General features: G+C 45.5%; 1 long non-coding RNA gene across 3 annotated transcripts in view; it reads left to right on the plus strand.

Moving 5' to 3' along the window:
• Window positions 1-27,419, plus strand: part of LOC109280817 (uncharacterized) — a 101,442-nt gene that overhangs the window by 39,545 nt on the left and 34,478 nt on the right. The window contains exons 4-5 of one of the 3 annotated variants that reach the window (XR_002087242.2): window positions 745-955; window positions 5,460-10,799. The exons of 1 other annotated variant lie outside the window; for it this stretch is intronic. This is a non-coding gene — a long non-coding RNA (uncharacterized LOC109280817). Of the gene's footprint in view, window positions 1-744; window positions 956-5,459; window positions 10,800-25,174; window positions 25,255-27,419 lie in introns of those variants that run through there. One more of the 3 variants, XR_009460974.1, reaches the window with a different exon arrangement.

A 27,419-nucleotide genomic window follows, 5' to 3' on the forward strand; every position in this document is an offset into this window, starting at 1 on the left:
GAACTCAAAGAATGTACAACTAACGTTTTGAATTACAAAAATTTTGGAAAATACCTCCCCAGGATTAGCTCAGAAGACAGAAATTTACAAGTGGAAATACATGCATTTTCTTCAAACCCAGCCAATACGTAGTTTGAAATATGAGAAAATAGGTACTGACATTTCTGATCAGTTTATTGGTCCAACTAGCTTTTTGTTGAGCCTTCAACGATAATCAATAGCTGAGCTTTAAAACAAAGGCCTTCCACTTACTTCTAGCTAATTGTGCACTAAATGTATGTAGGAAGAAAAAATGCTTCCTGAACAACCATGTCCAGTCAGTATATTTTTCTCCTTTGAAGCAGGGAGATAGTATTACCCTGGTCATCTTTTAGCTTGCACAAACAATTTAGAGTTTGCAATTTAATGTTACCTCTCTTCGGCCCTACAAATATGTTAACTGTTAGTTTAATTCACTGGAAGGAGAGAAATAACTTAAGTAAAAATGAGTATGAGTGTATAACAGAGGTATAAAAATGTAACTGTTCTATCATAATTTAGACATGTACCTCAGTGCACTCCCCCTCTGCTAGCTAGCTGACCACGATTAAAGACTCTCCTTTGGTCATTTCATTAAGTTTAACAGTACTGCATATAGCAAACCACAGACAAAGCCAAACTGTGTGGGACTGGGACCCAGCTGGCACAGCCATTTGCAACACTTATTACCTGTAACTTAAGTTCTCTGAATTTTCTCTTCTGCAGCTCTTTTGCTTTCACAGTGGCTAAAAGACCCAGGGTCTGTTAAAGCAGTTGGCTCTCAGAAGGGCTGCATAGTTCTCCATTTCTGATATGCTCCATCAATACCCAGCCTCAGATTCAGCTCCCTGCAATGACTTGGAAGTAAGCCCATGCAGAGAGTTAAGAGGGAGTATAAAACCATCCAGGGGAGGAATTCAGAGAGTTTTAATTGCAGGTGAGTAATAACGGTTTCAGTTACAAGCTGCAGGGAACACAGTGCATGACAAAAGGAGATTAAAATATTGGTGCATGTTATGAATGCATGCTACTCTCCAGTCGACCCTTTCTTGAGAGATACTGTCCTGATTCATTCAACCATATAAAACTATAATTAGTCATGTCCCAGGCTCAAAGAGGCTCACTGAGCAGGCAGTTTATATACCAGCCACCAAGCAGATTTTGGAGCCATTATGCCTATAACATGAATGCTAGTAGCAAAATCAAACATTTCATTCCCAATATGAAGCTACAGCACAGCTAGTGTCTTGAAGCCAAGTCCAGCTCAGGCCTATGCAGGGTGTATTTTACCTAAAAATCAATCTTGGGTAGAAATGTACCCTAAATCCTGACAGGCACATGTGCTACCACACCAGACATGGGCAAGATCAGCAGGAAGATCAGTTGCTCCTTAGAGAGACTGCAAGAACAATGACCCTGCTATGTGATAAGCAAGGTCACCACTTATTGTAGACAATTAGGGGAAGTACAGCTGCCTGGACCACACAGCCTTTTGGGATGCATCTGGTTGGAAGCTGAAACTAATGCATAGTTGGTAAGTGACTTCCTATTTAGAGCAAAGGCAAACCCAGAAAGAGGGAGCAGGGTAGTTGGTCACAACTCCTTTGTGCAGTGCATGTACATAAGCTCTGTCAGGGTGCTGACAGACATGCTGCCCTGGCTGTAACTCATGGCACTTTGCAGGAAGCAATTCAGAGAGAGCTCACTGCACAAGCGCTGCACAGCTGAGGGAAGATATTAGGGCCGTGTGAAGCTTTGGTCCCTGATTCGATTCAGTGGACATTTGGCCCGATTTGGTGGCTGAACGTCTGAATCCAAATCGAATCCAGAGACCCTCTATCTAATCTCTCCAAATCGAATTGGAATGCTCCAAATCAATTTGGAGAGATTCGGAAAGATTTGGTGATTCTGACATAGACACAACTTTTAAATGTTTTTTCTACATGCCTCAAGGTAGCAGGCAGCTTGTCAATGCTGCGATGCTGGGGTGGATGGAGTGTCCCACAGGAGCATGGGGTGGTCCCTAGCACGCTTGACAGCAGACCTGAAAGTAGACCAAAAGCACTTCCGGTTCACTTTTGGGTCTGCTGGGGAGCGTGCAAGGGGTCCCTGCCCGTACCCCCCTGGCTCAGCGACTGGTGCCTCCTAGGTCTGGGGGGGTACCCAGGGTCCCCTTGTGGCCAATCACTGAGCTGGGGGGGCACAGGGAGGGCCCCCTGCATGCTCCCTGGTGGACCCGGAAGTGGACCGAAAGTACTTTCAGTCCACTTTTGGGTTTGCTGCTGAGCACACGGGGGGGCTCCCCCACACGTCTGTGGGACGCTTCATCTGCCCCAGGACTGCAGTGATCACAAGCCATGGCTGGTACCTTGAGGTATGTAGAAAAAACATTTTAAAGCTGTGTCTATGGCCAAATCGCCGATTCTCCAAATCAGCATTGAATCTTCAGATTCAGCTGAATTGAATCGAAGACAGTGATCCGAATCAATGAATCAAATCATTGTCCTTGATTCGGACTGAATCCAAATTGAATCTGGCCTGTTTCGCACACTCCTAGAAAATATACCACAGTCCCCTTGGATCCTCTCCTGATTTAGAGGGACATTGGATCTCAATCAGGTGTCCTTATTTAGGCCTGCTGAAGCACATGTAAACACATGCTTGACTTTTATCCTTCTTGAAGAGGGATAGGATTCGTCAAATACATGAAGTCTAGCACATGCCTAAATGTGCTGGAAGCTGTTTAGGGCTGGTAACATGTTTTTGTTTTGCATGTGTAGAGCATGGGACATGGTGGGTCTATAAGTAGGGTTTCTGGGCACTACAGTCATACAAATAATTTATACACAATCATAAGCTCTGAACCAGGGCCCTTCTGGCTGAATTATGCTGTAAAGAGAGAATCCTCATGCAACAGGCCCTCACAGCAAGGGATTGGAGAGCAGTCAGGATTGCTATAATTGAAATTAACTGTGTGTTGTTTCAATTAATTGTTCCAATTAGTCTCTCTCTTTCTTTTCAGTTTTGCCTTTCTATAGCAGTGTCACCTGGGATGCTGCTAGAAATTGAAAATGCCCTAATGGTCAGAGGCTCTTCAATTAAAACTCTTACTATTTCTAATTAGCTCCCTGCCAGGTTTTCAATGTAACAATGAGAATGTTTATAGGTGGAATGGGTGGGGAGCAGTTATCACTACTAAAATGACTTAATGTTTAATGATTCCATTAGCTCAGTGGCAAAACTAAAAATGTAATGGAAAAAGGAATGAGATTGATCTATTTCTACCCAGTGCCATTTTCTGGTTCTCATGTATCAAGTACAAATAAGATGGTATTTAGATTGCAAATAACAAAACTCAAAACCAAAGCAAAGAAAAACCCCAAGTAATCCCTCGACCCACCCATGCACATACTTCTTCCAAAAGATACTTTTCAGCCAACCAGCATCTTTTCAATAAGCCAGATCCTGAGGTACTTTAAACAAATTTCATTCAATGAGAAGGCTTTTGTTTGGTGAGACTGAATAAGAGCTGAGAACAAAATATGGCAAGGACTTCATGACTGGGACCCAGCTGAAACATGTCTGTGTTTGTTAGATATGGCAGTGGTTGGTTTACACACAAACTTCCAGTTAAGAGATGATTTTTTTACCGCAGCATTTTTCTGTCTCACATCCTACTTGCACTAGGAAATGGGCACACTGCTGAAAACAGTAGCCAGTAGTTGCCTCCCTGCGCTGCTGCTGAGAATAGAAAGGAGTAGAAAATGTTGCCCAGTGGCATGATAGCATATAGTTGAAAAAGGACCCTTGCTGGCTTAGCTGTCCATAAATCTAGATATCCATGCTACACTGACATTACATTGTAAAGCTGAGAAGCGCCAGCTTTCCAATAGAATCTCACTGGTTGTTCACAGGCTACCCTTTCACATTTAGTGGATGTCTCAGAATTAAAAGTGTATCTAGTGGGTGTGTGAAGCGGGCTGTATTTGATTTGGATTTAGATTCGGCCTGATTCGGAGAACAGTGATTCAATTTGCTGATTCGGATCACTGTCCTGATTTTGATTCGGTCAAATTCAAATCTGAAGATTCGATTCTGATTCAGAGAATCAGCAATTTGGCCAGAGACACAGCTTTATATGGGGTTTTTTCCACATATCTCGAGGTACCAGGCGCGGCTTGTGAACGCTGAGATGGTGGGGCAGATGGAGCGTCCCACAGGAGCACAGGGGGGCCCCCCTGTGTGCTTGGCAGTGGATCCGAGCATGTGGGGGACTCCCTTCCCCCCCCCACTCCACCTTGGCTCAGTGATTGGCCACAGGGGGACCCTGGGGGACCCTGGGTGCCCCCCCCGACCCAGGAGGCACTAGTAGCTGAGCCGGTGGTTGGGGGAGGAGGGTCCCCCACATGCTCCATAGCAAACCCAGAAGTGGACTGGAAGTGCTTCTGGTCCACTTTCAGGTCTGCTGCCGAGTGCACTGGGGAGCCCCCTGCCCTCCCATGGGATGTTCCATCCACCCCACCATCTCAGCGTTCACGAGCCTCCTGGTACTCTGGGGTATGTAGAAAAAACGTATAAAGCTGTGTCTACGTCTGAATCGATGAATCTGTCCAAATCAAATCAGAGGCTTCTGATTTGATTTGGAGAGATTAATGGGTCTTCTGATTCGATTTGGAGATTCGGCTGCCGAATCAGGCCGTATCTCCTCCGGATTGAATCAGTGATCGAAGCATCACGCAGTCCTAGTGTCTAATACAGCTGATGAATTCCCTGTGTGAACCTTAAGTTTAGTTTACGAGAGGAGCCTTCACCCAATAGGATAGCACAAGAAGCAAACATTTTTCTCCATGCTCTCCCATTAAGAACTCCAAGCCAGATCTGCAAAAATGTTTAGGTGCCTAACTCCTTCCCCTCATCTCCTCTCTGACCATTGATGGCAAAAGTGCAATAACAGCTATAATAGATTCAAACTCCGACTAAAAATGAACCTTAGCTAAATATCCTTACTATGAACTTAGAAGAATGGAGATAATTTCCTTTCCAGCCTTTGCAAGTAGTCTTGGTTTCAACCATAGAATTCCATTTAACCAGCCTTCAATTAACCAAAGACCCCTGTAGACTGAAGATCAGCACTTCCGCTGTTCTAAACCCCATTTTATCCAAGGTTTCAGATGTTGCTGAACCCAACCCCTTAGGAACATTCAGGTTATGCTGTGCTTGAAATAAGCAGTTTCTGTGGTTGATTAAATATCTGATCCTTGCCCCATGTTTAACCACTGTTTATTGCTTTGCATACATCTATTCTGCTAATGTAATCCATTTAATAACTTAAAAAACTGGTGAGCTGGGAGCAGAATTCTTGGTGTGTCATCACAGTGAATAAAAGGCTTTGTTTGGACTTTTCATACTTCTAACTGTCAAAATATGTTGCTTTCTTTCAGCCATTGGGATGAGAAGAGCGGAGTAGCTTTCAGGCAAGTGCTCCAAGGTTGAAGGCTACCTTGGGAATTTTCTCCCAAGAGGAGCTATCCTGGTGAAAGGGATGCCTAACCAATAATGATGTATGTCAGAGAGAATCCCACTACCCAGTCCTCCAAAACACATACACAGCACTTGGCGATCTCATGTCTTTGGAGAAAAGGTTGCTCTGTCAAGGCAGCATTAGACAAATAATTGACAGCAGATGCTCAAAAAAGCCAATCATCCACACCTCTAATTGCCTACACAGTATTCTTAGGCTAGGAACAAATGTAGTATATATTTGGTCCTTGGTCAGTTGTGCCTGTGTTTGTCCCAGAACAAGTATCCCAGGATTGACATGTATACACATCGACCTTCCAATCAGGATTTAGTGAATGCCTAAATGCCACTTTTCTGCCATTGATTCAATGATGTAATCCTGGGGTAATGGTTCAAATGCAATTTGTGATGTCCTGGGATAAACTGTTAGTATTTCTTATTGCTTGAGCCTTTTTAGGATTTTTTCTAGGACAACGGACACGGATGTCTGACTGTTGCACTTCATCTCAGGCTGAAGTGGTTTATCCCAGGATAGACGTGACATGTTTGCAGGCTCAGAATTACATTATAGTGGTCCCATTAATAATCATTAGGTAAGATAACAAATAAAACACTACCAGCAGAGCAAGCACTTGTTCATCCAACTACCACATCTACAACAGTTCCTCCAATCCTGTCTTTGTTGGTAAGTAGTAATTACCACCAAAAAAATGCACACAGTGCATTTTACATCATCAGAACCTGTTTCCCTTCCCATTCTCTGATACCTTCTCAATGCATCAGATTATTAGTATACTTCTGTTCTCTGCAGGCACTCCCCAAATGACTCTGCTCTTCCATTTCCTCTGCCATGTTCTGTGGTGGCTCCCTTTCCTCCTTGCTTTTCTTTTTCTTTCTTTCCCTGAAATGCCTTCAGTTCCCACTCTATCTGCAACTTCTACTTCAAAATGCTACTGTTGCACAGAAATGAAACTTGCCCAGCAACTGTTATCAGGGACAGAAAAACTGAGGAACAAACTCATGTGATGGTAAATACATCCTGACGGGGGGAGGAAGACAACAACAAAGGTTTTGTGCAATACAGAGCTTCCAAATGTGAGTTATCTGAAACAGCTGCAAATCAATGGCTGAACTGCACACTGGGACTAGAAAGAAAGGGTAGAGATGACATCCATTATCATAATGTCTGAAAGCAATAGGCTTCTTGTAGTTTCTAGGTACTTTGTTATATTTATTTACCATCAAGGGTTTTTCTTCTTAATGCATACCCTTATCTCATTTACAGAGGTTAGAGAATTAAGAATAAGCCATGACTTGAAGTAAAGTGATTTGTCCTGTTTTGTAGGTGAGCTCAGAGACAGTAGAATAGGCCACTTTGTGATAAATTAGAAAATACATTAAATCATTTTTCAGAAGAAGTCCCCATTGCAATGTTTAGTGATGTGTGCATGGGACCAATATGCTAGACTCTAGAAATGTCAAAGGATCTTCCTAAATTTCACTTGCCACACACCAGACACTCAGACTTGTTCACTGCATGCATAATGTACTGCATGCATTTTTCATTGTGTGGATTAAGGTGATTTTTGTCCATGCAGATTCAATCCTATGCACACCATTTTCCCCAATTTTTTATCTCAGATTGCTGGCAATCTCAATGTACTTTGGTACCCTTGTAGCTTTTTATATTCACACTCATACTTTTGGGCATAGCCCTCAATACAGAACCTTAAAGAGCCTCCCCAGACTCACTGGTGTACAAAAGGGCTGTGCAGGCTGCCCCACTCCTGTGATGAGTTGGGCCATTGCTTTGCCTCCTAAACTGTTTGGCCATGTCCAGATAAGCACGGCCATGTGGTGTGTGGTACAGTAGACTTGTCTGCGGCGCCACATAGCACACATTCAGCTGTTCTCCGTGCTGCAAGGGAGCAGCGTGGTGGTGGTGGTGGGGGTTAACTCCTTGATATCCAGGAGTCAAGAAAACCTGCACAAAAATAAAAGTGGAATGGCACATGCAGGGGCAGTATGCACCACTCAGAACCAGAGCCTTGGCTGGCTGGAGCCATACTTCATCTGTCAGCCAGGCTACAAGTGACAGGACCACCACTGCTGCAGCCTGAGGAGGCCCCCAGGGCCCTATGTAAGCCTGCTGGGGACAACCCAGTGCTGGCCCCAGCCTCCCTTACCCCACTTGGGATAACATGCCACATGCCAGAGGGTACATGGCACAGGCATTCCCTGGGGAAAACTAGCAGCGGTACAAGGTGTCTTGCTGCTAGTTGTCCCTGGGGAACCAACTGTCCACACTCCTGTGGATGTAGCCTTTGGGGGTGTTTTGGGGGTCCTAGAAGGGAGCATCCCTGTACCTCGCTGAGTTCAGACTAGCATTGGTGCAGAGCATACATGGCCTGGGATGGGCTAAAATCCCAACACATGGGAATCCCAACACAGGGATACAGCCTCTGAATCAGAACTCCATAGACCTTAGATGCTGAAGGGTGCAAGTGAGAGAGGAACAGTGGAAAGAACCTTGGTCATACCCTATTCCACTCTGCCACAGTTTACTGGGCAAGATAGACCTCTTGTCTGACCCAGTAAATAGCAGTTCTTATTTTCTTATGATCTTAATATATCAACATATCCAAACACAGATTGTACTTCACTCCGTCAGATACATCAAGCATTTTTATTATGAAGTGACCAAATCCAGAACCAGGTGCCACCCAAAAACTTTTGCCCATCGGCCATTGATAGAAATTGGCTACCTGTCTTCTGATTCTCTCCAAATTCCTTAGTAGCCAATTCTGGTCTTGGTAACACCAGTATCACTCAGAATAGAATTTGTCCTACAGAAAGGCCACTCTGCCTTCAAGAACTTGGGAATTACTGGGCAAGATCATTAAAGGGTGCATCTACATGAGAAATTTACCCTACAGTTGACTAATTAACTGCGCAGTAAATGTATTGGCATCTACATATGCGGCTGTATTAGGATACATGAAACTAATAAACTCTGCAGAGGGTAGGACTTGTAAATACAAGCCCTACCCTTGCTGCAGAGTTTTTTGTGTGTGCAGCTACGCACATGTAGATGCTGACTGGCTGGCTGTGGCATAAGGGTGCTTCAGTGCCAGGGCTGCCTGCTGGCTGGCCCTACACTGAAACACGCTCATGCCACAGCCAGTCCCACTGCAGCACATTGAGTCTGGTTGGAGCAACCCCAGGATGGCAGGCTGACTCGTGGGGCCCTGCCAGTCAAGGCAGCTACGACTGGCCTCCATGCGCCACGCATGAATAAACTGGAGCTAATTGCTCTGGAGTTATTTTCTCTCAAGCACATGTTTAAACGGTGTGCCTAGGAGCAAAAACATTCTGGAGCAATGACCTCTGGAATTTATTCATGTGCACTAATTACATGTGTAGACACACCTGGCATGCGCTGGACTAAGCAACAGTCCCTGCATATGCATCCTGGCACAGATTGTGGGAAAAGAAGCTGTGTATCAGCTGCTGTTGGCCCAGATACAGACACCCACTATTGCTGTCCTTTCTCATAAACTCTTTCTCTGCTTTGAACACAAGTTCATGCAGTTCTAGAAACTGGAACTTTAACTACAAAATTTGGCAAGTGATTATAATGTACTTCAATGGTTTTTTTAATATGTCAGAGGGAAGCAGTCGCCAAGTTTTTCCTTTTTTTTGTTTGTTATTTTACCCATAATCCCAAGAGCCATATACATCATTGCAGTGAGAGCTTGATATTGCCTGTCTCACCTAAATGAGGAATTACATTACAACCTTCTCTTTTCACTTCAAACATTTTTCACAAATTCTCCCTCCTGTGTGGACTATTTCATGTGTGGTGGCTGCCCCAAGGGGAATTTGTTTTTCTAAAAATAATAATCAAAACTTCAACGTGTGGGGTTGCTAGTTTTGGAATTAATTTTTCAAGGCTTTCATGTCTGTAGATCTGCTATGCAGAAGCAAATGGATGTTACTTATACTCACCAGCCTTCAACTAGTTCAGGGTTTCCAAGAGAAAAATGTTGTTCATGAAGTGACTAAAAAATTATTTATTTATTTGTTTATTTGATTTTTTTTTTTTAATGCCACTCTCCCCAAATATGTTCAGCTAAGAACACAGCATGCAACATAGATGCAAAAAAGCAGAGACCCTTAATATTTTTTTTACACTATGGATGTACTAGATGAGAGGGATACTATATACCTAAGTCTGTGCGGAATGAAGGCACCTGCACCAATGACTTTAAACTTTGGGTTTTTAGACTATTAATATAGATGGCCTGAAAACCCAACATGTTCATACTGGCTACAGACTGAAAGATTTTCCTGAACATCTTGATCTTTTTAAAAGTACCAGAAAACTGCAGTACTGTCCTTCAGTCCAAGAATGAATCATGCCTGCCTGTATCCAATCAAAGAAGTATGATCCCCACAGCTTCAGAAGCTACTAACTGTCTTAGTCCTGTTAGCAGTTAGAGAACAGCTCTGCTAATCTGATCACCAGCCTCCCTGTACCAAAACCTTGCCCCACTCCACTTTCCAAAATGCATCTGGTGTGTTTTCTCAGGGTGTGTACACAGAGTGGGATATAGGAGATGGCCTTCTCTCAGCAGTGATGGTCTCTAAGATGTTTGGGTAAAATCAGAGCTGGTTGCAGATTGATATATATGATTCTTGAAGGAAGAGTAGGACTGCTCCCAAGCTACTGACCTTATTTGGTTAAGGAAGCCATTGATTTTATGGCTTGGTTACAACCATAGGAGGCTACTGACAACAAAACAGTTGTTTTTTTTCAAACTCTTATCTAATGAAGCAACTGCACTCTTCCTGCTCTGGTCTCCTAATATTCCTACCTGAATCAGACAACCCTCTGCAAGTGTTCAGCACTAGGGGCAGAAAATTATTAACTTGTTAAAAAGCTGAAAGAGAGTCATCAAAATGGTTGGTCAAGAGTGAAAATATAAGAACAGTATTTACATGGGCCATTAGCCATAGGTCATTAGATCTTTGCAGATTCATATTTTTCATGGATGTGCTGTATCTAAATACTCTGGGCTCGTCAGGCCTACCTCTGTAGTGAAAGAAGTTGTAGTTTAGAGATGCTCCCTAACAGGAGATTGAGGGATTTGGCAGTAGTCCCTCAGGGACCACCTAGGTCCTAGTTAGTCAGTTAGTAAGAGAAACTAAATTTCTGCAGAAGGTCATCTAGTACTCTGCAATAAAGCTTGTTAATTCTTCCCATTCTTTACAAGCCTACATTTTTTTTTTTTACCCAGTGACCATTATAGTCTCCAACCTCTCTGTGCTCTTTCTGTGATGCAAGGGGTGCAGAGGGGGCCTCTAAAAGAACTACGGCAGGGGTCAGCAAGGTTTTCAGGTAGGGGGTCAAAATGACCTAGGCTGAGTCTGAGAAAAACCAGGACCTCACTGCCTCTGGTGCTTCACCCTGCCACCCAGCTGTGGTGCAGTGTGGGCAGAGCTACCCCTCTGCCAAATACCTCTGAAGCCATGGAGTGGCCTGATCCGAAGGCTGTATAGATCAGCTCTAACCTGTAAGTTGCTGTTCCTGAACTACAAAATCAACTTGCATAGGAAAATCTCTGGGTCCTTCTGAGGACCTCACCCATAAGGCTCAATTCCCCTCCTGCTTCCACATTTATAGTAACTGAGGTACACTGGAGTAAAGCTAGTGTATTTGAGAGGAGAATCAGGCCTGAATGTAGTCTGAACAGAAGAGGGGTCCTAAGTCCAGTCCCCCAGCTTTTCACCCTATCTCATGTGTGCCAGTCTGTATAGGTATGCATTTATGGTTGCCTCAACCTTTTTATTATAAACTTCTTTTGAGGAGCTGTACACTGCTGAAAAATATAGATCTTGGTTTAGAAATCACTGATTTTTATAAATTTCAGTTCCAGAATTTTGGTTTTAATTTGCTTTAAATCAGTTTGGATTTATTTTATTTTATTTTTTCCTGATTTGAATACATATATAATTAGGTGCAGATGGTGAACTGTGAAATGTGGAGCGGCTAGAGCCTCACACCGGGAGTGAACCAGCACAGCTGGGGAGAGTGGGGCCGTGCGGGGATTCCTCACCGCTGCTAGCTGTCCCCCTGCTGCCCTGGTGATGCACCCCCTGCGCCACCCAGTGCTCTGAGGAATGCAGCCCTGCGCCGCTGCCCACACTGCAGCCCTGCACACGGGGTGCGTTGCTGGAGCAGCGGGGGTGGGGAGGGGTAGGCGGGGAGCGAGAAGCGGCGAGGAGGAGGTTTTTGTGTGGCTTCTCTGCCCCAGCAACGCACCCCCTGTGTGCAGGGCTGCAGCGAGGGCACTGGTACGGGGCTGTGCTCTTCAAAGCAGTGGCAGGCACAGGGGGCAGATCACAGGGGGGCGGGGGCAGCTTGCAGCAGCAAGGAATCCCTGCGTGGCCCTGCTGTCCCCAGCTGTGCCAGGTCGCACACGCCAGGCTTCACAAGTCCCAGGGGAGGGAAGCAGAGTGGGAGCCCACACCCACAGACTGCACCTGCCCTGGGTAGAGATCTGTGGGGTACGGGTACCCCCTGCCCCCTGGGGGTGTGCATGGAAGTGAGGAACCAGCCCTCCCCCTCCCCTAGATGAGCCACCTGCAGCCCCATCCTACTCCCTGCTGGGGCCCTGCAGCCACACACTGCTGCCCCAGCCCTGCCCAGCTTTCTCCCTACAGGGGCCTCAATCCCTCTCTCCATTTACCTGCTGGAGCTGCTCTGCAGGCTTCCTGGGGCCACGTGCATGTCTCTGCATGTGGTGCCCCCTGTCTTTCCATCTTCCTCCCAACAGCTCTTTGCCTGTCCTGGGGTGTTGGTATAGGTGCCCCGCTGCCCACTTAAACAAGTAGTTATTTCATAGATTCATAGACATTAGGGCTGGAAGGGACCTCATAAGATCATTGAGTCCAGCCCCCTGCCCCAGGAGCAGGAAGTCAGCAGGGGTCATAGGATCCCAGCAAGATAAACATCCAAATTTCTCTTGAAGGCGTTCAGAGTAGGTGCTTGAACAACCTCCGGCAGCAGTCTATTCCAAATCTTGAGGGTTTGGACAGTAAAGAAATTCTTCCTTATGTCCAGCCTGAAACAGTGATGGAGGAGTTTGTGACCATTCAACCTTGTCATCACATGGGGTGCTCTGGTGAACAAACATTCCCCCAGATCCTGGTGAGTACCCCTTATAAACTTATAGGCAGCCATCAGATCACCCCTGAGCTCACGCTTTTCCAGGCTGAAGAGTCCCACATGTCTCAGCCTCTCATCTTAAGGTCTGTTTTTCTGACCTCTGATCATGTGCGTGGCTCTCCTCTGAACTCTCTCAAGCTTCTCCACATCCTTTTTGAATTGTGGAGCCCAAAACTGGATGTAGTACTCCAGCTGTGGCCTCATCAAGTCTGAGTACAATGGGAGAATGACATCCTGGGATTTGCTTGAGAAGCATCTATGGATGCAAGCCAGAGTTTTGCTCACTTTACTAGCAGCAATATCACATTGATGGCTCATGTTCATCTTGTGGTCAATCATGACCCCCAAGTCCCTTTCATCCATAGTGCTAGCCAGCGTAGCACTGCCGAGCCTATAAGCATGCTGCAGGTTTTTCTTCCCAAGGTGGAGAACCTTGCATTTTTTGGTGTTATATACCATCAAGTTCTTGTCCTCCTATTTCCTGAGCCTGTCAAGGTCAGCCTGGATCACCCTCCTGTCCACAGGTGTGGACGCCTTACCCCAATGTTTGGTATCAAGCTCAATCATTCAAGTCCATGTGGTGCTACCACCGATGCTACCAGCCTGGGGCCTCAGATACTCCCAAATCCATTGGCAGGCATCCCATGTACAGGCCTAAGCCTGGAGGTCCTGTGGTACGGATGCCCCCGATACCACTTGATCTTAGCCAAAGACTTTTGGGTTTGCTGTCAGCACTTCCTTATGACTGCTTGCCTCCAAATCAAAGAACTGCTTCGATTTTGATGACCCAGTTCTCACTCACTCACTGGCAACTTATAGTCAACTGAGCAAAGCTCAATCATTCAAGTCCATGTGATGCTACCACCAGTGACAAGCATCAGCTTGGGGCTTCAGAAACTCCCAAATCCATTGGCAGCAAGCCCAGATGTCTTGTGCTTCAGATCCAGTGCTGTAGCAACGAAGTTTGGCACCTGAGGCAAAGCCCGCAGTGGCAGCCGGCCCTTGCCCTGTGCACAAATCTGGGGGGCACCCCCCCATGCTTGCCCGGGAGTGCACACAGCAGTGGGAGCCACCCTTCCCCCGCCTCCCCCAAACAAACCGCTCGTGGCTCCATCCCACACCCCTTGGCACCCCGTTTGTCCCTCTTGCTACGGCACTGTTTGGATCCCCCAATCCACTTGATCTGAGCCAAAGACTTACAGTGAGCAACATAAAATAAACCAGAAGGCTGATTTGCCTACTTATTTGTACAGTACTTCGTTGCATTTTTTTTTTCACGGCACAGCAGAGTTTTTCAGCAAATACAATCATTTCGAGCTTGGAACACCATTTCCTATTGCGGATCTGGCAACTGCAAAAAAAACCTGGCCTCCTTCTCCAGGGGAGGGCTGGCACCCTGACATGCCCCCACGATGGGGTCCATCCTCTGAGGGGCAGGAGATGTCCAATGCCAGTGAGAGCTGTCTCTTTCCAAGGGTGCCTGAGTTTGAGACCCCTGGCTCCTCTCTGCCCCACCTGCCCCGTACCTGGCTGCGGAGCCCTGCACAGTGGATGCGGCGCGGGCGGGCAGGTGAGCGCAGCTGCACATGCAGCCTGCAGAGCAGGGGCCACAGCATGGCGCGCGTGCCTTCACTCTCCTCCCCCCTTATTGCAATCCATTCTAACTGCTCAAGTGTTTCTACTGCTCATGCGCTACTCGGGCAGTAAGGAGATCGCCCCAAGGTGCTTACTGTGCATACTCAACTTTTTGTTGTGTATGCGTAGTGTATGAGCATAATCATAACATTGATCATGTTGTTCTGAAACTGGAGGGGTGGTGCCCGAACGCCTCTTATTGACTGGCCACCACGCACACGCACTTAAAAGTATTCAAAGAAACTCTGCTATCAAGCTGTGAAAATCAAATACCGCATGAGCAGTGACATCCTTCTGTTGAAATGTTATGACTATACTTATTACATGTACATTAATATATTTTTTCAATTAGCCTTTTATTATGTTTTGCCACATCTAAATAAATAACAAGCTATTCAAAAGCTCCTTGTAAATTCAATCATCCATAGCCTGACCTTAACTCATCTACAGTTCTGTATAATGTGAATGGTTAAGCTGTAGATTTATAATTTACATTATGCATAAGAACATATAAGAACATAAGAACTGCCATTTAATGAGTCAGAACATAGCTGCCTCTTGCCCAGTATCCTGTCACAGGGTGGCAGAGTGTGGATGCTGAAAGGGAGAGTGAACAGGGTTTTTCCACCGCCCTTCTCTCACTTGGCAGCCTTCACTCTTTAAGGTCTAGGAAGTTCTGATTCAGAGGCTGTATCCCGAATTCCTATGCTCAATAGCTAATACACGTTTTGCAAGCCAATGATATTTGATTGTTTTAACTCCCACTAAATTTAGGTTGTCTTCTGTCTTTTCCCGTATTTACAAAGATGTTGAAGGAAGGAACAGAAGTTTCCCATATCTCTTGTGAATTTAACTGTTATGGTTCATACTTCTTTGTGGGTGGCCATCTTGCCCTGCCTCCATTCCTGTCTTCAATCCCTGGGACCTTTTTAGATTTTCACTTCTGTTTCTCAACATAACATTAATCTAGTAGCAGGTATTAGGGCTTTGCTGAGCCAAAGTTTTTTTGCATTTTTCAGTTTCCATTTAGCATCCTTCAAACTTAAAGTTACCCGTTTAGCTTCCATCAGGCTTAAAATTACAGCCCTAGCCTGTATTAGGGGGAAAAAGTGCTACTATTGAGTTCTGCCCGGAACAAATGGATGTATGTGTTCCTAAAGCATGTGGGTTAAATTAGCACCTGCTGAGTGACAGCGTCAGCATTTGTCTGATTTACTGGCACTTATTTTGAACAACCAGAGGGGGGTCCAGGCATCCTCCATATGATTTTCTGGTGGATTAATTTTAAATAGTGGTTCAAGAAATGACTGAGAACACTAGCTAGAATCTGTTGGTTAATGATTCCAGTGAATAATTGGCTTAGCTCCTGGTCTCTTTTTCTAGGGATTTTAATTGAAATAAACTAGAGAGGCATGTGTACAGTATTGGTAGAGGCCTTGATAATCTGGGTAACTTCTAGAGAAATGAAAGCAGCCTAGGTGGGTCTGGGGTAGGACAGGCATTAGAGACTAACTAATGGGTGATGGCATGTTTACATTGCATATATTGCTGTTCCATCCTAGTCTCTTGCTTGAACCTTTCCTTCAATACTGTGAAGCAAGGGTGCCAAACTCACCTGTCCCCCAAGGCTAGATCCAGACTGTGACTCGTCAAGGGCCAAATCTGGGCATAGTGGTGACAGGACGAGCAGTGTCAGGGAGCCACAGGGGTAAATGCAACCATTGTTAACTTCTTGCCATTGCTGTGCATTGCCAATGGGGCTCCAAGCCTCTGACTTTGAGGTCAATTTTATATTTATCAGACATAGGGCACATCTACACATGTATGCCTGTACTGCACAGTAAATATGGTGACTTATGCCCGATTAGTTACTGCACACCAGTGTATATGTAGATGCCTTACTGAGCAGTAACACTGTGTGTGTGGACTGACTTGAGACTAACTTTAGCTTCAACACTGCACATGTAAACGCTGGTCTATTCCCACTTACTGTGCAGTAATTTACTGTGCAGCAAATTTAAGCCGGTGTAAATGCATGTATAGACATGCCTATACATGGGCTTAAACTACTGTGCTTTCTGGCTAAGGATCAGTGCCTGATAATAGAGTGTAAAGTAGGGGCATCTAAAAATACCTGCTTGGATAGCAAGTTGTGGACTTTGCAGCCACAGCATGTGGGGATCTGAAGCCCCCTGCGCACAAAGAGACCTGCCTTGTCCCTGGCTATTGCTCCCTGTTCTGTTATTTGCCACCACTGAGAACAGTTTAGCTCCATCCTCTTTGGAACCACCTTTCAGGTAACTGAAGCCAGCTATTAAATCCCCCTTCAGTCTTTTGTTCTCCAGAATAAATAAACCCAGTTCCCTCAGCCCCTCCTCGGAAGTCGTATGACCCAGCCCCCTAACCATTTTCATTGCCCTCTGTTGAACCCTGTCTAATTTGTCCACATCCTTTCTGTAGTAGGGTGCCCAAAACTGGACACAGTACTCCAGGTGTGGTATCACCAGTGCTGAATAGAAGGGAATAATCATTTCCCTTGATCTGCTGGCAACACTTCTACTAATGCAGCCCAGTAAGCCTTATGTGTTGAGATATGAGTTAATTTAACATTTTTTTTTACTGATGGAAGATGGCAGTTGGGTGGAGATGCTGTTTCACATGCAGGGGCAAGAATCTACCAGTCTGCCCCTGCTTTACATGAAGCATATTATGGTGCTGTGCCTTTTATGATGGGGTTGACTGCGTCAGTTTAGTAATCCTAGATCCATCCCATGCTAATCCTAGATTAAACTAGGATTTGTATGGGACGTTATGGATAGAGATGATCCTGCTTCAGGCAGGGGGCTGAACTAGATGACCTCCAACAGTATGACCTCTTCACTGTAAAAGGAGATAGGCAGGATAGGAAAATAGATAAAACACAATGCTGGAAGCCTAAAGGCTAACTTAAAATTAAGTACAATGTACATATATATATAAAGAAAGGTTAAAAAGCTTGCCTCCCTGAAGGAAAGTGGTTGCAACAATTGAAACATAAATAAATAAATAAAATTACACTGGAAATAGATGGGAGGAAATTGAAAAGAATACATACAAGCCAACCAGCAAGAAGTGCTGCATAAAATGGGGAGTTGAATAAACCAAAAAGAAGTAGTTCTAATTAAAGACACAAAGGGAAAAAAAGAAAGATCATGCATTTATGTCATGTCTACTGTGCTGCTGGGCATGCAATCATAAAAATGCTGACCACTTATGGCCATAAATATTAGGGCTGTGCAAGGCTTCGGGACCGCGCTTCAGATCTGGAGAAGATTCGGACGCTGAAGCAGCATGTCCAGATCAAAGCGCTGGCTTCTTTAGGCTTTCTGAAGCAGTTCGGAGCTTCCAAACCGCTTCAGAAAAGCTTCGGAGCTTCTTCAGAGATCCGGCCATAGGGTATAATGGGGAATCAATGAAATATCTATAAACTTGTTTTTTGGCTGGTTTAGATGAAACTTGCAGGGGTGGTAGCCTCTGCTGAAAGCATGTAGCCTGCCAAGTTTCACGAAGGGTGCAGGGGTAGGGGGGAACTGCAGCCCAAAATCTTGAAAGCAAAACTCATGTCACATGTACATGTTACGCCACAGTGGGGTCAAAACTGCATGGGTGGTCACCCCTGGTGAGGCTATGAAGCCTGACAGGTTTCAAAGTGATAGGTGCAGGGGGAGTCTGGTTTCTGGGGCCCTGCACCTCTGGCTGCTAACAGGCAAAACTCGTGACATAGATGACCCTGCGTGTGTTAAGGCACAGCAGGATGAAAGCTGCAGGCCTGCTAGTCCCTGCTGCAGCCACAAAGCCTGCCAGCTGTTAAGGAAATAGATGCAGGGTGGTTCTGGGGCCCTGCACCCCTAGCTGCTGACAGACAAAACTCATGACATGGGTGCTTGTGCAACTTATTGTCTCTGTCTTGGGGCAGTTAACTGTCTGTATTGATTCTTTCCTCTCCTTAGTCTGTGATTTTGTAGGTGTTAATCTTTGCTCATTAACTGGTTACATTTGCTAGCTACTGTGTATTGAGCTGGTCCATGACTGAATCATGATTGATTGGTAACTGGTAACATGGTAGCCTAGCAGCCAGGCCTGCAGTAGTCCATCCTCTGCCCCAAGACAGACACAGTTGCACAAGCACCCATGTCACAAGTTTTGCCTGTCAGGAGCTACAGGTGCAGGGCCCCAGAACCCAGAATCCCTGCACCAATATCCTTGACAGCTGGCCGGCTTCGTGGCTGCAGCAGGGGCCACCATCCCTGCAGCTTTCACCCTGCTTCGCCTTAACACACAGTCTCACTCATGTCACGAGTTTTGCTTGTCCGCAGCTTGAGGTGCAGATCCCCCCAAATCCCTGCACTTATCTCCTTGAAACTTGGCAGGCTTCATGGCCTCAGCAGGGGCCACCACCCCTGCAGTTTTCACCCCCCTGTGGTGTAGCACATACATGTGAAGTGAGTTTTGCTTTCAAGAATTTGGGGTGCAGTTCTCCCCAAACCCCTGCACCTATATTCATGAAACTTGGCAGGCTTCATGCTCTCAACAGAGGCTACCACCCCTGAAAATTTCATCCAAATCAGACAAAAAACAACGAAGTTATTGATATTTCATTGATTCCCCATTATACCTTATGGCCGGATCTCTGAAGTGGCTCCGAAGCTTCAGAGCTGCTTCGGTCAAATTGAAGTGGGAAACTGATCTGGAGCTCCGGATCAGATCGTTGGCATCCGAAATGGCCAGATCCAAAGCCGAATCAAATAGCTGCCTATTTGCGCAGGCCTAATAAATATGATACACTTCGTAGGAATGAGGTTATAACATAATGGGCGCACCACGTGAGATGCTGACTGCATACTAGCCTGATACTACTGTGCAGTAGCATCATGTGGCAAAAACCATGCTGAGACGTTACTGCACAGTAAAATTAGAATACTGCACATTACTGTCACTTAAAAGCGTTTGCTGGCACTACTACACAGTAACTCTGGTTACTGTAGATTTATTTAGTACTTATACAAGTACTAAATAAATGTGCAGTAACCACTGCTCAATAGTGTCTTGTGTAGACATGCCCAACATGGAATGCTTTGTAATATTTCAATATAACCTAGAATAAGAAGTGATCTCAGAAAAGAGTGAAGAGTCCTGACCTCAACCTAAGGTGAAGTATGGATTCCAGTGCTACTTCCTCAGAGGTCTTGCCTTATCTTGACCTTGCCCTATTATGAAGCATGGAGTTAGAAACTTGCACACACAAGGGTAAGACTTCCCTTCATGATTAGTCCTTCTCAGAGCCCTAAAATGAAAACTTCTTAAGAGTTCCTGGTTGTTGAAGGGGATATTGGTTTACAGTACAACTTTCACTGCACTCCATGGCCTCTAATATAAACAGCCTCTCATATAAGCACTGCCCATAGGCCAAAACTGAGGAATTTTAAACCTGTCACAGTATCTGTCCAGGTTTTAGAAAATAATCTTACCCTTAAGAGAGAGTATTGGGAATAAGTCTGTAGAGCTACAAATACAAGATAAAAGGGTCACAATCAGTCAGTCACTTTGAGTTATGTGCACAGACTTTTTGGAAACTCCTAAGGCTAGGACTGCTAAGATTTATAATTCTTTCTTGTGAGGAATAGCTAGTTCATTCCAAATGCATCCTTTTAAAGGGCGTATCCTTTCAGAACATCTCTTTGGGGCATACTAGCCAAGAGAGACCCTTTTTTATGGACAAATTTTTCTGACTCCATCAATTCCATTCTGCTCCCATAAAGTTCTCTCTGGTTTCAGCTTGTTCCAAGCAGGCTTCCTTTTATTTTTTGGTTTTGTTTTTTTTTGTTTGTTTGTTTTTTTAATTGTTGTATTACAAGCACAAAATCACTACTGCTTTCTATCTCGGAGCTGGCTACATCCCCATCCAATCTGTAAGGGCATGAACACCATGTGCCCCCAGAGGCTGGGGGAGGATGGCAAGCTCCCGCACGTGGTGGCAGTGCTGTTCGTGGCAAGAGCGCGGGCAGTGAGCTCCTGCAGGTAGCCATGGTGCTGTCAGTCGTGGGGGGGAGGGAGATGGTGAGTGCCGACTGGCGGTTGGTGACCACCCACAGACACTGGCAGCGGCCAGCAGTGATCGGGGACCGCCCACAGATTCTGCCAACTGCGTTGGTGGTGAGGGGGTGGTGAGTGACGACTGCCCTCAGGCACCACCGGCAGTGTTGGTGTCACCAAACTTGGGGTGCATGTGCACCCACGTGCACCCCTTACATGTCGCCAATGTGTAAGGGGTTTTGGGATGTTTCTGAATGAAAGTGTCACAACCCAGTGATTTTGGTGCCTCGGCACGGTGGAATTTTCCCGCCACATGAGAGCCTCTTGCAAAGTAGAGGTTTTCTGTTGCAGCAGAAAACCCCCGGTGCAAGAGAGTTCCCGCCATTCAACTGCAAATTTGTGTCCTGCTATTGGCCAGCTCTAAATTATGCACACGTGGCGGCTAGTAATTGGCTTGCTAGCCGTTTAAAAATTAGCGCAACTTCCGCCCAAGTCGGAGAACTTTGAGCATGCTGCAGAGTGCCTCTGAAGAGATCTGACTCGTGGCTGAGCTGATCGATAGACTGATCACCTATCGATTCTTCTCCCCGTCGCCGAGCACAATCTCAGACGTATCCTTTTCCCTGCCGGCCTGATTTGTAGACAGACGTGCTGGCCTGAGCCCTGCCAGCTGGAACAACTAACGTAGTTGTTCAGACAACCGGACCGTTTTTTGTCACAACCACAAGCGACTTAAGTAAAGTTTTACAACCATAAAGCTTTCTCGGCCTCTCTATTCACCAGCCCGCCCCGACGAACGAGCAATTATTAAATCACCTCGAGTTGGCTTTGGCCGTCCGAGACAGAAAGATACTACATAAATATATTGGACCTGATTCTCATTTACATTAAGACTCTTTAACTCTGTTCTAGCCTCGAAGGTCTTGCAGCATGGAGTCTGGATTCTCCTATCTTCCTCTGGCAATTTGTTCCATAGCTGCATCCCCTCAGCAAATGCGTGATCTGTATTTTTCCAGCAAAGTGTAGCTGTCTCAGCAGTTTATAGATTGAAATTCATTCTTAAATGCAGCTGGCACTTGATCTATGAATCACTTAGTATAAGATCTAGGCCTTAAAGTGGCATCTGAAACTGACTGGGCACCAATGAAGAGAGTGAGCTTTGTGTGCCCACCACATTCAAGATCACAAAGAAGGCAGGCACAGCTATGTTCGATGTTAGCTGGAGACATGCATCTTCTTCATTTTCTGTTTCATAGTTAGACACACTAAATTACAGTGATACTGCCTGAAGGTGACAAATGCATGGATCATTGTATCCAGGTCTCTTTTTGAGTGGAAGAAACAAAGTTCCCGAGTCAGTTGGAGGTACAAGGAGGCCTTTTTAGAACTGGATGCTGTCTAGTCATCCACACTTCATAAGGGAGTCAAACAGGATGCTGAGGCTTTATACCATTTGGACAAATTTATCTTCAGAGGAAAAATAAGGGCAGTTCCTTTGAGCAGTTCTCTCTAATCAGTAACACATGAGTTTTACCTGGGTTCAGCTTGAGCCATCCACTCCACATCCCAGAGTTGATTCCTTGGTGGCATTCTGACATCTAAGAAGTGGTGATGGTTGCCTCTGTTCAGTGAAATGTGTCCCCAAGTATCACCTGTAAAAGAAACTCAGCCCCATTTGGCTCATCTATTCTTTCACTTACACAAAGCCAAGCAAAAATCCCTGTTATGCTCCCATGTAGACAAGCCAGACCTTTGGTTTGGCATGTAGGGATAGGCAGGAGGTATCTGACAGCTAGTCCTTCTCATAGTACCTTGGTGCTGCTCTTCCCAGGCTCCTGGCCACCTAAGAGCTAGTATAGGTGGCAAGTGTCAGTAGACTCCTTAGAGCAAAGAGAGAAACCAGGGAGGGGAATTCGCACCTCACCCCTGTGCTCTCTCTGTCTTCTCTGTTAGTCTGGCATGGTGTTAGCACTTCTGCATTCACTACCAGATCTCTCTACAAGGAACCATGCAGATGCTGAGATTTTAATGGCATCCCCTGTTCATTCAAATCACTGGCATTCTGTGGTTGTTGCAGCATGTTTCACCTTCTGTTGCTGGTTTGTGTCATAACACGGTATCTTTCTGCAGAGATTGCAGTAGATACAGCTGCTGCTTGTGCTATTCCAGCCACGATTGTCTATGGTGAGTTTTCCTAATGGAAATACCAAATTTCTCTCTGAAAAGAAACTCTGTCAAATCCTGCCCTTCCTGCTTCTGACCTACACCCCTATGCAGTATTACAGGACTTGAAGCCTGGAGAAAACGGCAGATTACCTAACTGATAGGCAATATCAGCCATATTGTTTTAGGACTGACCTGGCAGCTCAACAAAGAGAACTGATTTTAGCAATCAGAAATCAAATGCTGTGAACAAATGATTAGGCATAGGAATGACATAATCATCCCCCTAATAAATCTGTTATTGAAATGAATCTTTATGAAATCCTATCATAAAAGTTCATTCAGTAAATATGTACTGGAGCAGAGGGATGACTTGTAATTAAATGCATAGAATTCCTTCTGAAGCACTTAACAAACCTCTAAAACATGCAATTAATATGTCTTAGAGAAACGCTATCTTTCCTTTTATTGAGAAGGTGGCATTTACTCATGTCTTTCAGCTACAACCAGTGAACCAAAACACATGAAACAGATTTGCTGATCCCAACACAGCTTATTGATTTTTGCAGCTCCCGAACACTTGAAAAACATGCATTGTTTTATTTTGCACAGGGTTGTAAGTCAGCAGGATTGTCCTATGTATGTAGTGTGACTGCACTGCAGAAAACCTCCCAAGGTTTAAATCAGGAGATGATTTCTGTTTTTGCCAAACGTGGAAAAATAACTAGTTCTCTGAATGTTCATATGACATAAATGTAGGAAAAGGGAATCTGTACAAAAGTACAGACTTCTATTATTACAGGAAAATTACAGATTTATATTATTACAGGAAACTGCCACATACACATAACACTCTATGTATTATCTTGTTAGCAATGTCACATACAAAGCATTTGCCTGTTCAGTATGGATTAGACCCCATACCAAAGAGTTTAAAGGTAAAGAAAAACAAAACAACAGACAAGAGGTAGGTACACTTCTAAAATCCTTCAGTCCTTGGTGTTTTCCTTTTAATTTATGTTTGGTTTATTTAATCAAGGAGAAAAGGGATTGTTAGTGCTCCATAATAATTATCAGAGCAATGGCTGCCTACTCAATAGGAGGTAATCACTACAAAGATACCCTCACAGAGATTTCCTCACAACAATTCTCCTTCCTGTGGCTTTTAACATAGAAGGGGACATTATGGCCTGTGAAATTAACTGTTCTCCTGTTATAGGAAATATTGTTTCCACTGCCCCCCCCCCCCCCCCCCCCCAAAAAAAAAAAAAAAAAAAGCTGGGACTCCTGGGTGTTAAATTTGTGTAATTCTTTATACAGGATAGATTATTATATGAATAATAACAGCTGTTCATCAAATATATGAAATAAAAGTACCGTGAACACAGTCACACCCACATTTAGTGGAGACTGTGTCATACACAGCACATCTACACATCGCCCTGTGGCAATGTAGTGATGCGCTACGGCGATGTACGACAAGCTACGGTGACGCAGCAATCGCTCAGGTCTACACGTAGTTGCCAGCTACGCCGGTGTAGCAGCACGTTCTCCCAGTATAGCATACTACTACGGCAATGTAGCAGCGAGATCTAACCGTGCACCACATGCACGGTGCAGTAACCACCCGCATTGCAAAAGGAAGTACTAAAGCATTGTGCTGTATGGCAATGAGTAGACGCACCCATAGTGTATATATTTGTGATGAAGTCAAATACTTTGATACATAAATTTATACTCATTTTCTTGGATTCCATAAAATAGTATGAAGAGACTGCTTTTCTTCCTAACCCCCTCCCCTCCCCTCCCACCTCTTTTCAGCTAGGAATGGGGTTTCAACTGGTAAAGTTAAAAAATTAACATTGAACTTCTATGTGTCTAAAATCTATAGTAGCTATAAGACTACCATGTTGGATCGTTGGGAAATTAGTTTCTAAATGGATTGAGAGTCAACAAAAATCCAAAAGCAAAGAAGCTTCTGTCTCTGCAACAAATGTTACTATTGTTTGGTATTGAAAAGATTTTTGGCTTAATTTTTGAAAATGACAATAATATTAGGAGCCCACCTGGTGGCATCTTAAATAGACTTTTAAGAGGAGAGATCCATAGCATTCTTCATAGCATAGAGGTCCAAGCATACTTCAAAGAAGCTTTACTGAGAGTGCAGGAACAAACCATCCCGATGTGTAGGATAACTAGTAAGTATGGCAGAAAACCAGCTTGGCTTAGCAGGGAACTGTTCAGTAAATTAAATCACAAAAAGGCAGTTTATAAGAAGTAGAAACCTGAAGAAATAACTAGGGGAGAATATAAGAGCATTGCTCAGGCTTGCAGGGATGAAGTCAGGAGGGCCAAAGCACAACTGGAGTTGCAGCTAGCAAGGGATGTTAAGGGTAACAGAAAGGTTTCTATAAGTATGTCGGTAGCAAGAGGAGGATCAGTGTGGGTCCCTTACTGAATGGGGGAGGCAACCCTGTGACAGAGGATGCAAAAAAGCTGAAGTTCTCAATGCCCTTTTTGCCTCTGTCTTCACAGGCAAGTGCAGCTCCCAGACTACTGCATGCAGCAGCACAGTTTGGAGGGGAGGTGAGCTGCCCTCAGTGGTGAAAGAACAGGTAAGGGACTACTTAGAAAAGCTGGATATGTACAAGTCCATGGGGACAGATGGCATGCACCTGAGAGAGTTGGCTGATGTGATTACAGAGCTGCTGGCCAGCATCTTTCAAAAGTCATGGCAATCTAGAGAAGTCCCAGACGATTGGAAAAAGGCAAACATAGTGCCCATATTTAATAAAGGGAAAAAGGAGGATCCAGGGAACTATAGATGAGTCAGCCCCACCTCAGTCTCTGGAAAAATCATGGAGCAGATCCTCAAGGAATCCACTTGTAAGCTCTTGGAGGAGAAAAGGGTGATTAGGAACAGTGTGCATGGATTAACTAAGGGCAAGTCATGCCTGACCAACCTGACTACCTTCTATGGCTTTGTGGATGTAGAGAGACCAGTGGATGTGGTCTATCTTGATTTTAGCAAGGTTTTGATATGGTCTCCCAAAACATTCTTGCAGGCAAGTTAAGGAAGTATGGGCTGGATGAATGGACTGTAAGGTGGATAGAAAACTGGCTGGAGCATTGGGCTCAGAGTAGCAATCAGTGGTTCGATGTCTAATTGGCAGCTGATATCAAATGGAGTGTCCCAGGGTTTGGTCTTGGGGCCGGTTGTGTTCAATGTCTTCATCAACGACCTGTTAGATGGCATAGAGTGCATCTTTAGCAAATCTTCAGAGGACAACAAGCTGGGGGGAGTAGTAGATATGCTAGAGGGTAGAGCTAGGATTCAGAGTGACCTAGACAAATTAGAGGATTGGGCCAAAAGGAACTTCATGAGGTTCAACAAGGACAAGTGCAAAGTCCTGCAGTTAGGACAGAACAATCCCATGCAGTGGACAATAAGCTGCATATGAGTCAGCAGTGTGCCCTAGTTGCCAAGAAGGCTAATAGCATCCTGGGCTGCATTGGTAGGTGTGTTGCCAGCAGGTCAAAGGAAGTAATTATTCCCCTCTATTCAGCACTGGTGGGGCTACATCTGGAGTATTGTGCTCAGTTTTGGGCTCCCCATTACAGAAAGTATGTGGCCAAATTGGGGAGAGTCCAGTGGAGGGTGACAAAAATGGTAAGGGGTCTGGGGGACATGACTTACAAGGAAAGACTAGGGGAACTGGGCTTATTTAGTTTAGAGAAGATGAGACTGGGAGAAGACTTAATAGCAATCTTCAACTACCTGAAGTGGGGTTCAAAAGAGGATGGAGCTAGGCTATTCTCAGTGGTGGCAGATGACAGAACAAGGAACAGTGGCAGAGGTGGACTAAGGTGTACTAGAGCCCTGGGCAAACATGAAATTGGAGGCCTCTCATGGGAGCTGGGCTCCAGGGAGGGGCAGGGGGAGATGCCCTTTCCCCTCCTGGTGCTGGCAGGGGAGGGTGGGTGGACCCTGCTGGGCTGTGAGTGGAGAAGTGCATACCCCACTCTTCTCCTTGCTCCCCAACCCCTACTACGGCCGGCCACACACACACACACACACACACACACACACACACACACACACACACAGATGGGCATGCACTCTGCTCTCACTCACTCTCTGCACATGGACACATAGACGCAAACACACTCTCCCTGCCATGAGCATGGGCACACACACACAGACGTGCGCACACACAGATGCAGACAGGCACGCACTCTACTCACTGTCTGCACATGGACACACAGACACAAACATGTTCTCCCTGCAATAAACAGATGTGTGTGCAGATGCACACACACAGAAACATGCATACAGATACACAGATGCCTGCACACAGACACAAATGTGTGCAAACACAAACAGATGTACACACATGCACACACACGGACATGCCCCCTCCCCCCCCCGCCAGACGCTTTTCCCCCACAGGACCTCCCCGTTCCCCCACTCTCAATCACTGAAGCACCCCCTCCCCCCAATGAGCCATCTGTGGCTCCATCTCACTCTCCGCTGGCCCCATTGCACTGGCCCACAGAGAGCTGCTGTCTGGCTATGTCCGTGTAGCCGCGCACATGCAAGGGGCCATGCCGGGAGCACTGGGCCACGCCTCTGCAGGCAGGTGGTGGTGCTGGGAGGGGTGGCTACAGGGGGATAAGATGAATTTTGGGGGACCCCAGGGCCACCACCCACCTGCAGAGGCACGGCACTGCGCGGCACTCCTGGCTTGACCCCTCCCTACCCCAAGCGTGGCACTGCGCG

Source organism: Alligator mississippiensis, chromosome 3 (genome assembly GCF_030867095.1).
Source record: "Alligator mississippiensis isolate rAllMis1 chromosome 3, rAllMis1, whole genome shotgun sequence".
NCBI classification, from domain to species: Eukaryota; Metazoa; Chordata; order Crocodylia; family Alligatoridae; genus Alligator; species Alligator mississippiensis.